At 32.6% G+C, this 11,752-nt stretch overlaps 1 long non-coding RNA gene across 2 annotated transcripts in view; it reads left to right on the forward strand.

The window, feature by feature from the left end:
• Positions 1–7,319, forward strand: part of LOC309662447 — a 74,116-nt gene extending 66,797 nt beyond the window's left edge. For both annotated transcript variants that reach the window (XR_014264690.1, XR_014264691.1), the window contains one exon: positions 1,130–7,319. This is a non-coding gene — a long non-coding RNA (uncharacterized lncRNA). The remainder of the gene's footprint in view (positions 1–1,129) is intronic.
• Positions 7,320–11,752: the final 4,433 nt, after the last annotated feature.

Genomic DNA, 11,752 nt, shown 5'->3' on the forward strand with positions numbered 1-11,752 from the left:
TTAAAAACTTTTATATGCATTCTTTTGTATTTCTCTGAATAACTTTGAGGTCAAGAAATATGGCATAACATTTGAGCAATACCTTATTTTCCCCTCATCTAATCATGAATGTAAATATATGGAGTTCTTACCTTGGTAAAGAAAAATGGAAAATATGCTAAATTCGGAGGGATTCTGGATATTTTGTGTTTATTTTTCTGGAATTATCTTTCATATTTATTTTCTGTTTTTTATTTCTTCTTTTGAGACATTCCTAGAATATAAATTGGTAAGAGCAATTTGCGTCTTAGAAAATGCAACCTAAATACAGTTTTATTCAATCAAATGTCATTTGCAAAAAATGAATAAATTCAAGATATTGAACAAAAACTCTCAAATTCCAAACAAAAATAATGTATTAAAATTTTTCTCACTTTAGTTCATAATTAAACCCAAACAGAAATTTCCATTAATTTACCAAAGTGGCATGTCATTTTGCTATGTTTAATAAATAATCAACTTCACTTTCTAACTCGTATAATATTTAAGAAAAAAGATACAATTTCTAAACAAACTTCTTATCATAAAGAACAATTTATGGAAAATAACTTCTGTAACACTGAATATTAATAAGTTACAATAATTACTTCGCCTTAACAGCTTACCCTTCACAAGCTATGAATCAAGGCTAAAGTTTACAATATAATATCATCTAATAAATAAACTATTATATTTAGTAATATTTCAAAATATCCCTGGGATAAATAGATCTTGGAATTCCATCTCTGTTTCCAGGCCACCCTATTTTAATTTAATGAGTGAATATACAAGTATTTTAGACATATACATGACTTCTCTACAAATGCATATCTGACGCTTGTTTCACGTGTATCAATAGTTCCTTTCTCATTGTATCCCCTTTAGTGAGAGATCAGATTTATTAAAAATAAAAGTTATTTAAGTTGATTCTATTTATGAAGGTAGATATCTGTACTCTAGCTAGGCAAGTGATGATAAATATATGATTTTCTTTGTGAAGGAAAACTAATAGTCGTATTTTCTGCCCCCAAATAAAGTTAACAATCATGTATTATGCATTTTGTTAAGCAGTGAGGCCTTCTTCTAACACTCATTTATTTTCTTAAATTAGGACCAGGGTTAACAGTCTGAAGCAAAAGAAAAAAGGAACTAAGGATATCCAAACACACTTACGTATTTTTACCGTCACTGTCAATTCCCTTACACTATAATATTTTCACAAATAAAAATTTGATCCAAAGTTTCCATAAGATTGTTTAATCTTTAGTATTGTGTTAACTGTAAATCACTCTAGAACTTAGAACTTTGTAATAGTGATGTTTAGTCACCTAGTAATAACACTAAAAATAACATCTAATATAATGATTCTCATCAGGAGCAATTATGGTTCCCAGGGAGCATCTGGCAATGTCTGGAGACATTTTTGGTCCCTACTGAAAGTACTATTGGTATCTACTAGGTAGAAGCAAAGGATGCTGATAAACATCTCAATAGGATAGTCCCCATAACAAATAATTTTCTGACTCAAAATGTCAATAATACCAAGATTGAGGAAGCTTGACCCAAATGTCTTGATCTGATTTTAAAATATGTCATTTTAAAGGACTAAATGGCCTTTAGATCAAGACATTCAGGTCAGCTTCCAAATTAGAAACCTTGTAGAGACAAACTGTGTGATTATTTTTATACTTGGCAAAACTCACACTCACATACAGGAAAATTTTCAATGTCACCAAATTGGTAAATTAAAGTGATCATTTCTGGTAAAGTATATTGGTAACAATTTTCCTAAAATAGATTATAAGGAATAGCCTAGGAGATATCTGAAAAGAACAGGCTTTCTGTGCTCTCTGAGAAAATAAAAAGAATAGCTGAAGAGAAATACATTTCCATAATTTCATCATTGTACCAGGCAATTACATCTCAAAAACTTTGAGTGTCTGAGGCATACAGTACAAATTGAACTAAACTGAGGCAAGATATTAGGCGTTAACAGTAACTGCTTTTCCAGACACCAGAAGAGAGTTATTGGAAGTGTGCTGTAGAATATCTGGGAAACCATGGCTATATTTCTTATTGTAGATTAACACTGGAGAGCCGGAGCCAGAGGGTGTGACATATCCAATATTCGAGCTTATCCATCATACATCCCAATCTACTTCCTCTGTAACTTCCTGTACTGCAGAAATTAGAAAGCAAAGAAATGTATTCCCTGAGTTCACAGCAGCTAGGTTTCTATATGTGATTTAGATTTCTATCATCAGATGTATTCATATGAGTTCTGAATTGAAAACTGAATTAAAGTAAGGGAGAGAGAAGAAAGATCAGAGAGGGAGACAGAGAGAGAGAGAAGAGGATACAAGAGCAAGGCAACCACTTAGCAGGAGAGTAGAGTGTGTAGGTACTTTGGAGCCAACAGTTCTGGTGGTTTCTTCTTGATCTTCAGATTGCAGAGTGCAGGTAAGGTGGGTGCCAGTTTGTGCACCAGCTGCCTCAATCTCAATCTCTGGTGTTGACCAAGTAAAATGTGTAAAGATTAATGTCCTGTGTGTGATCACGGTGTTATTTAAAATAAGCAAAATATGGCAACAACCTAAATGTTCCTCAAGAGTGGGTCACTTAAATAAATAAATGTACATTAATAGAATTTATTTAAATTCACCTATAAAAATAATATAGATCTGTGTTAATTGTTAAGGAAAGATGTGATGATACAAATATTCAGACATGCATTTTTTAACAAATATTTATGGTATACCTACTGTATATTTGGTAATGTAATATATATTGACAATGACAAAATAGAAGTATTTCCACCAATTACATACATTAATATTTTGAAATTCATAAGGTATCTTTAAATGAAAAATGTTGTGAAACTGTATGAACAACAATAATCTATCATTAAAAACATACCTGGGTTTGCATATTCATAGAAAAATCATATGAGGTGATTTAGTAAACATTACCAGTGGATATTTCCAAACTATATAGGTAAAAGCTACTACCTTATTTCACATTTTGTTTTTTTGCATCACACTTTTGTTTGTATAGGCAGAGGAAATAAATTATTTCCATTTTAAAGTGGAATGATTTAAATATTTGTGATATACTTATAACTCTCCTTTATAATACACTATTTCCTCTCAAGTTCAACTTGTCTGATATGTGAATAGATAGTCTTTATACACATGTATGTATATACCTGTTTCCTTATATGTGTGTCATATTTTATATATCTCTTACTGATGAAATTAATATAATATGCCTTCTTAAGTTGCAACAGAAATAAAAAGAATCAGGTAAATACAATTCTAAGTATGTTGTAAAAATTCCAATATGCATTTCTTCCAAATGGCTATATGTTACTGAGCATTTATAATGTGCAAGACATGGTTCTAATTACTTTAGATGAATTCCCTTAATTAATCCTCACCACAACACAATACACTAGATCCAAAACCTAGCACCTCTTTATGTAATAGGAAACTATCACTCAGAGAACCTAAGTGCCTTACCCCGTGTTTATGGCCAGTACATGATAGAGTTTGTTGACCTGAAAAAATCCCACAACATAAGAGCTATGAGTTGAGTCTATTCAGTGACTTACTGAGGACTATAGCTCAAGAAACAGCTTCTCATCTAGCTCTGAGAAACTGTTCTGAAGAGGAATGGGAGGAGCCGGGTAAATAAGAACTGTTTTGCTGGGGAAAACATGTAGTCAAGCATAGAAAGAGTGCTTACCACTAATCACAAAGAGCAGACATCCCAAGTAAATCATTTTAGTGCTTTTCTATGTATGGAAAGATACACGAATCTAGGATTGTTTAAAATTTTCCTTAGAAATGTATTTTAACTATCTAGGGGTCAGTATATCTAAAGCACATGGTACTTTCTGTTCCTCTCCATCCTGAATTCCCCGCAGACACACTGTCGGTGGGTGGGCAGCTGCAGTGGCTAATGGCTTGATCCTTATAGAACTGGAAAGGTAGGCAACATTTTTTTTTATAGGGCATAGCATTGAAAAGAGTTTTCTAGAACCTCTGAGTCCATATTCTAAGATACTATATCTTTTTTATTTACCTATTATTTTATTTTGGGTACTTCAAAATTATCTTCCAAAACATTGTTCTTTCATCCTACAAGAAATATATTCTTATAAATTCCTTACACCATTGTCGATGCTGATTAACTCAACAAGATTTCAACTTCAGGCTATGTGCTAGTATAGTATAAGCCCTGACAGTTTTCTTTTCTTTTTGTAATGCAAGTGCCTGACTTAAGCTTTGATTGCCCAGGCATTCACTTCAAAGAAGCATCCACTTCAAAGATGGCTCTCTCCAATAAACATAACACCGGCCACAGGACTAGGTAAAGACCCAGGCCTCTTTGTTTTAAAGCTCTTGGTTGATTTTGATAACTGACCTTTGGGCCATTTGTTTTTTCCTCTTTCCGTGTTTTAAATTTCCAATCTTACGTTTTAAATTCACCAATAAAGAGTGAGCTCTTGAAACACTAGGTCCCCACCGTCAACCCCAATAAAAGTAGAACCTCAGACTCATGCATTCTGTCCCTCTTTCTCTCTCTTTCTCTGTACATGTGACCACCCTATGGGGCCCCAGATGTGCCATGTAATATTCAGGACTTGTAAGTAATAAACCTTTTCTTTTTTCAAGTTTCCTGATGGTTATTTCCAAGGACGTCTTGTAATCATAAGAACCACAAGGGTGGGTCCAGCCATGACATTAGTTATCGACAGGCTGAGACCAGCAAAAAACAAATATGAATATTTATATTTGTCTTCTCACAGAATGATGAAGAGGCATAAGCTTACTGTGCACATCTTCATATGTGTTGAGTTTAATGTGTTAATTCATGTTAACCTCATGATTGCAGTGAAATTCTGCTGCTTGTCATTCACAAAGCTATGTAAGCATATCTATTTTGTTCATCATCATTTCTTTCTGCCATACAAAAAATCTTTTCTTTGGAATCTCTATTTCTCCACTTCGGTGGTTAAATTTTAGAAACAAATAAAGGAGAGTATCACAATGCCCACAGAAGGTTATTGTATAACTTTGTAGCAATATCTCATTGTCCTTCAAAAGACTTCTTAAGACCAATAGATAACTATGTGACTCTGAGGGAAAAATTAACATACATCTTGAATTTGTGCAGTAAAGATTTGTCTGTCTTTTCTGTTCAACTTCTAATTAACCTTCTTGTTTCTAATTGTCTGTGCGATTCTTAGGAAGTCATATCCTTTCAAAGAAAAAGTTAATGATTGAAAGTTACCATCTTATTAGCCAAGTGACTGATGTTAGATAATTGTACTGCAAAAGATAACAGCTACAAATAAGAGCCTTCTTATTTTCACCAGCTTAGCACTCTTTCTTAATAAAACACCAAAATGTTACCTCCCAAATGTTATTATTCACACTTTGTTTTATAATTAAACACCATATAATAAAAGAACAGAGGTGACAGTAAGATATGAAGAATGCTAGTGTTAAACGTGAATGTGGTTGTATTTTTTTCCCTGAATTTGCAAAAACGCTAAATATATTAGTGCAGACCTAAGGCAAATGCAACCAGATGAACTTTAAGCATAATATATAGAAAAGTAAACTTTATGAATTCTAAAACCAACAAGAATATGTTTATTAATACAATTAATTAAATATGGTGTTCTCTGATTTCTAGACTGTGTAATTCAAATAATGTAAAAATCCATGTGCTAAACTATACATTGTAATAAGCACATGGGAATCAAAATTGAAAAGGTGAAATCTCTGCCCTCAATGTAGGAAATGTGCCCTCTAACAGATGAGAGAGAGTCAATGCCATGGGCTGCACTCCTATATGCAAATTCTTTACACAAACTGTGAGTAAAGGAATATCAGAGAAGGTGCTATAAGAGCTAAACATTATGGATCAATAGAATTTTGTCAAACCAAGAAGAAAAAAAAAAGAGATTAATTCCAGGCAGAAAAAATAGTGTAAAAGAAGCAGACATGGTGAAACTACATGGGGCATTCACATACTAATGTGCACACCAGTGTAACTAACATGGACAGTGCATGGCAACAAGTGCTGGAAGATCAAACTAAAGGTAGATTGGAGATACATTATGCAATGTAAATTACCAGCTCTGTTTTAGAAAGATAACTCCAGCAGCAATTGGGTGTTGTGGGAGCAGGGTAGGAACAAATTCCAAGGATCATTTTTGAGTCTATTGCAGGAATCTAAAAGAGAGATGATGAGAGAGCCTGAGCAAGTTCCAGTGGCGGCTGAATGGGGGCAGAGGAAGATCCAGAAAGGCCTGGAGGTAAGGTCAACATCAAGGTGTTCAGCTTCATGGGGACATTTTGGAAGGAGACAGGAAAACTTCAGCTTTAAAAAATATGTGATGCTTTGAAATCTTCCATTCATTTCATTTGATAACATCTGTATTAGACAATCAGCACCATGCCTGACTTGCAGATAAAACAACTGAAACCCTGATGTCAAGTAGTTTATCTAGTTCACAAAGAAGATGCAAATCTAAAAACAATAGCTTTCTTGACTATTATTCTGACACTCTTCGTACAATAGATTAAGTAATTTTTTATGTAACCAAGAAAAATTGTAGGAAATATTAGTTTTCCATTTGAAAATATATCTATATCTGTCTATCTTCATCTACATCTATATCTGTACCTATAACTATCATCCATCTATTTATCTTTAGCATAATCCTTAAGAATAGGAGAAATTATGATCTTAAATTCTGCAATAAATTTCTTCAAAGTAACAGTTTTATTATGTTTATATATTTTATTCTCATAGTGGGACTTCTGATTTCTTCTGTATGATTCCTTGCCCAGCCTAGACAACCATGTTCAGAAACTTCTGGAATGTCCTGACAAATATTCCTTATATTCTACTTCCAGCATTAACTCCTGCCACTCTAAACTAAAATTACCTGAAGTACACCTCTCCTTCCACTTCTCATAGAGTTGTTGTCAAGCAACAAAGGACAGTTTAGACCCAGCCCACTAAACATAACATTTTATTTCAATTATATCCTTGTTACGGCTTGGAAATTCTCATGGTCATCAATCAATATTCCTAAAATAATTTTAAACCTAGAATGTAAAATGAAGTTTTTAAGCTATTACATTACTATTGTAATAATAATAATAATAAACTAGAATTTGTTGAGTATTTTCAAGTTGTCAAACTGTCATAAATGCTTTGCATGCATTATCTCATTTAACCCTCACAATGGATATATTATTATTATTATTATTATTATTATTATTATTATTATTATTATTATTATTGTACAGCCAGAGCCGCAGAGGTTTAGAAATATTAAACAAATATGTCAAGGTCACAGAACTATGAGCTGTCAAAACTAGAACTCAAACCCACTTCTATTTGAACTTAAAGTTAATTGTTATATTATATTGTACTAATATTATTGTCTATCAAAGGTCCTCATTCAAAGTCCCTACCATAGTGCATAGTAAAATATAGGCACTAAAACTAGCTTTGATTTAATGTCACAGTTGCTTAAGTGAGACAATAGGTTTGTTGAAATAAATACAAAGATATTGAAACCAACAATACAAGAGATTTAATAAAAGTATTATTAATTGGGAGATGCATGTACAAAAATTAACTTTTTAAACTAAAATCCAATGGGCATAATTGCTTTCCTTACTCCTCTCTACCCAAGAAGTGCTTGAAATGATATATTAGATTTTACACCTTTTTAAAGAGTAAACTCATAATTGTGATGGAAAACCAGACAATAAGCAAACAGTAGATCCTCTATTTCAAGAAATTCTTGGAAAATAGAAGGTAGATGGGGTATTATCTACTAAGAAGTAGCAGAGGGAACTACAAGCAAAGCCACATCATAGAATATTCTAGAGAAAGTCTCAAATGAAGGTAAATCATCAAAAGCAAGAGGGGAGGTGCAAAGACATAGGATCTTCTTTAGTATTTTTGAGATCTTTATTCTGAGAATCTGCCCATGGACAGAATGGGCAATCCTCACTCTCAACCTCTCTTAAACATGTTCTAAATAGACTGAACTATCTGCTAAGAGAGAGCTCCTGTCGTAATCATCAAGGCTGGAGATTTGCAGGAGCACAACTCCAGACCACCAAAAGGACCACTGAGGTAGAAACAAAAGGAGAAGAAACAGGGCTGACTCCAGCTTCCATCCTGAAGCAGTGTCTCTGAAGCAAGACCTCTGACATTCCAGACTCTGGCTTAAGAAAGAAAATAGAGAAAGCCCAAAACTCTTGGGCCTAAGAAGGATGGGAAATTGCCAGAGCTGGAATGCAAACTAACTGCACACTCTCCCTTCTTAAAACCATGCACAGTTTTTAGCTACAATAAGAACACAGATTCACTGACAAGGAAATATCAATAATCAAAGGCAATTAGGAAAAAAACAACACTGAATCAACAGATATTTAAGAAAATCAAATGTTTTGTGTGAAGACAAGAATCCCTACAAAGCACCACACCATAGTGATTGAGTTTAAAGAAAATACATATTCAATATCTTCAATAAAAATGCACAGCTAACAAATAAAAAGCCCCTTTTAAAAAGAAATTTTAAAAAAGAAATTAAAACAACATATTTAAAAAGAAACAAAATAAATATGACTGAATATTGTCTTAGTAAATTGGAAAGTGTAATTGAGAGTTTCTACCTGAATGCTGAGCCAAGAACAAAGTGGTAGAATTTATGAGAAAACTTAGGAAAAATGAAAAGATGAATTCACATGTTCCAAGATGTATCTTAGAGAAGTAAGTAAAAAGAGAGTACCAAAAGAGGAAACAAAAGAAAATAATAACATGGCTGAATAAATTTCCCAGTCTTCTTTAGACTGAAAGAGGGCTCACAGGGCTTTAATTAAAAATAAAGGAAAATAGAGTGACTTGCCCAAGGTCACTCTATTTTCATTATGTTACATTAGGTTACAAAATCTACTTGTTATGAATGAAATGTACATAAAATGCTTAGCACAGTGCCAGATTCATAGAATGTGTTTAATACTTAGATTTTTTTTTCCTAAAGGACTTGAAACAATGTGTGTGTTTACGTGTGTGCACATGAGTACATGTAGTAGGTGCTGAATAAATAACACATTGATTGAACAAAAAAAAAGAAAAGAAAACCAACAACACAATGTATTTTAACAAGACAAATTTAGGCATATTCTTGTCCAGTTTCAGAACTCCAAAAGCAAATAGAAATAAAAATAACAGCAGAAAATTTTAGGCATAAGGTTTTTTTTATCACTGCTAAAAGACAATGACAACCTGAAAGGAAATTATTTTAAACCTATCATCTTATGCCAGGAAAAACTAGCATTCCAATATAAAGACTAATTAAAGATATTCTCTGAAAATTTCTGGTAAAATTCAAAGATGATAAATTTAAGAAAACAGAAAAGAAATCCAAAAAAATGTAGGATACATGACACATTGTTGAGGGAAATAAAGCAAATCATTGCTATATATAAATAATGGTCAAAATATACATTAATAAAAATTATGAAATGATATTGTAGATAACACTACCTCAGGGCTAGATATCGGTAGAGAATAACATATAATAAGAAATTTATTAAAGCATTCTGATCTACCAGTGAAAACAGAATTTAAGATGTGCAGGAGTTATTAGAATTTACATTTACCTGAAACTAATGAGTTAATGAGCTATTTTTCCATTTTGGCCTAAACAGTAAAGAGTTTGTCACTAGAGTTATTCAATTAAATGTTTGTTATATGCATAATAACATGCAAAGCTCACAGTTTTTTGCCAAAACTTATGATTGACTTTCCTTTGGTTGGCATTACAAACTGAAATAAATGCTTCCCTGATGTTAACATGCACTAATAAATCTCTTGATTGCTTTGCCTCATGATCTCTTAATAAGCTGTTAATGTAGCACTCAGATATTTTGACTGTCTTCTGAGACAAAAGAGAAAAACAAGTAAATGATGAAAATTTTTTGCTTAAACAGTGCTTTTATTACTCTTCATCCAGTTTGTTAAAAGACATTGACATTTTCTTGAGAATGAAATTCTACAGAAAACATATCTTCTTACATTATATATATTAGATAATTTTAAAAATATGTTTTAAAAGTGATAAAAAGAGTTACAATAATTATCAGCCTGTTTGATACAATCGTATTTTAAAGCTATATTCTACAGTCTTTAATATTTAGTTTTTTGTTCTGTTAGGGATTTTGAATAGAGATGGATAGCTCAGAGGAAAGAGTCAGGGAAATACATGAGCATTGGATTTGAAAAAATCTAGGAAAATTATTGATAACAGGATACAATAGCTCCTTTTCCTCTGGGTATTTCTGCAAGATATCAAGAAACTTTAAGCAAACAATTTTATGAAGAATGTGGTTATCTTGTACCCAGTCTGTCCTTATCAATCAGATCATATAGAAATGTTCAAGTGTTTGAATGAGTAAAGAAATAAATGTTTGCCTAAATGAATTAATAAATACATTGATTACCTGGAACACAAGAGAAAAAATAACTTACCTTTAAGTACACATATATACAATGAAATAATTATTTAGAAAAGATTCATTACATTTAATATACTAAATAGGGTACTAAATATTGGGGCAGAACATTGAATAAGGCAGAAATCACCCCTGCCTTCAAGATGTAAATATCAGAGAGAAAAATGAAACTAAAAAAAGAATTGAAAAATAAGCTAAATATTAGCATAAGTGAAGACTAGTTTAGATGCAAAGAGGGAGTACAGAACCTGGAGAAATCTGAAGGATAATTATGAATTACCAAGGATAAGAAAGATGGGGAAGGAATAGCATGTATACATAATAGGTTAGAGAAATACAATTGACCTATGAAAAACATGGGTTTAAACTTATGTGGGTCCACTCACACAAGGATTTTTTTCAATAGTAAATACTACAGTACTACACGATCCGAGGATGGTGGAATCAGTGGACGCAAAACCGCGGATACGGAAGTACTGCAGATATGGAGGGCCATATAAGTTATGCACAAATTGTGACTGTGCGGAGGGTCAACGCCCCAACCCCCCATGTTATTCAAGTGTCAACTGTACTTCCTTTAAAGTCATCTCGGTCTTCTCAGATGCACAGGGTAATTTTCTGGACTTGTTTTTTTCTTAATACAACAACTTCCTTTTTTCTTAATACAGCAACAAGTCAGGCAGGAAGTTGAATTTCTTTCTTTATGATGTGAATTTTATGTAACACAACTTTTAAAAATATTTATTCTAACATTACCCTAATTTTGACACTTCCCATTATGCCTTAGATTATTGCAATAGTTTCTAATCTCATCTTCACACTCTAACATAGAACTTTTTTAGAGCATCTTTTTCTTCAGTGATCGGTATTTTCCTACAAGAGCATGCTGATCATATAACACCTGTCTTTCAGATAGTGTTAGTGATCCACACATTAACATCATTACCATGGCAACCACAACTGCTATTAGGTGACATTAACTGACTTTTCTACTGTGTTTTTTAACCAACCTCTCCATGAAACCTCCATAACAATTACAGTAGAAAGATAAATTATTGATACTGGCATAAAAAACAGACACATAGATCAATGCAATAGAATAGACAGCATGGAAATAAACCTATGCTTAAATGGTCAATTCATCTACAGCAAAGAAGGCAATAATATACAAGGGGAAA

The sequence above is a fragment of the Balaenoptera physalus genome (assembly GCF_965194825.1).
Source record: "Balaenoptera physalus genome assembly, chromosome: 6".
Lineage (NCBI taxonomy): Eukaryota > Metazoa > Chordata > Mammalia > Artiodactyla > Balaenopteridae > Balaenoptera > Balaenoptera physalus.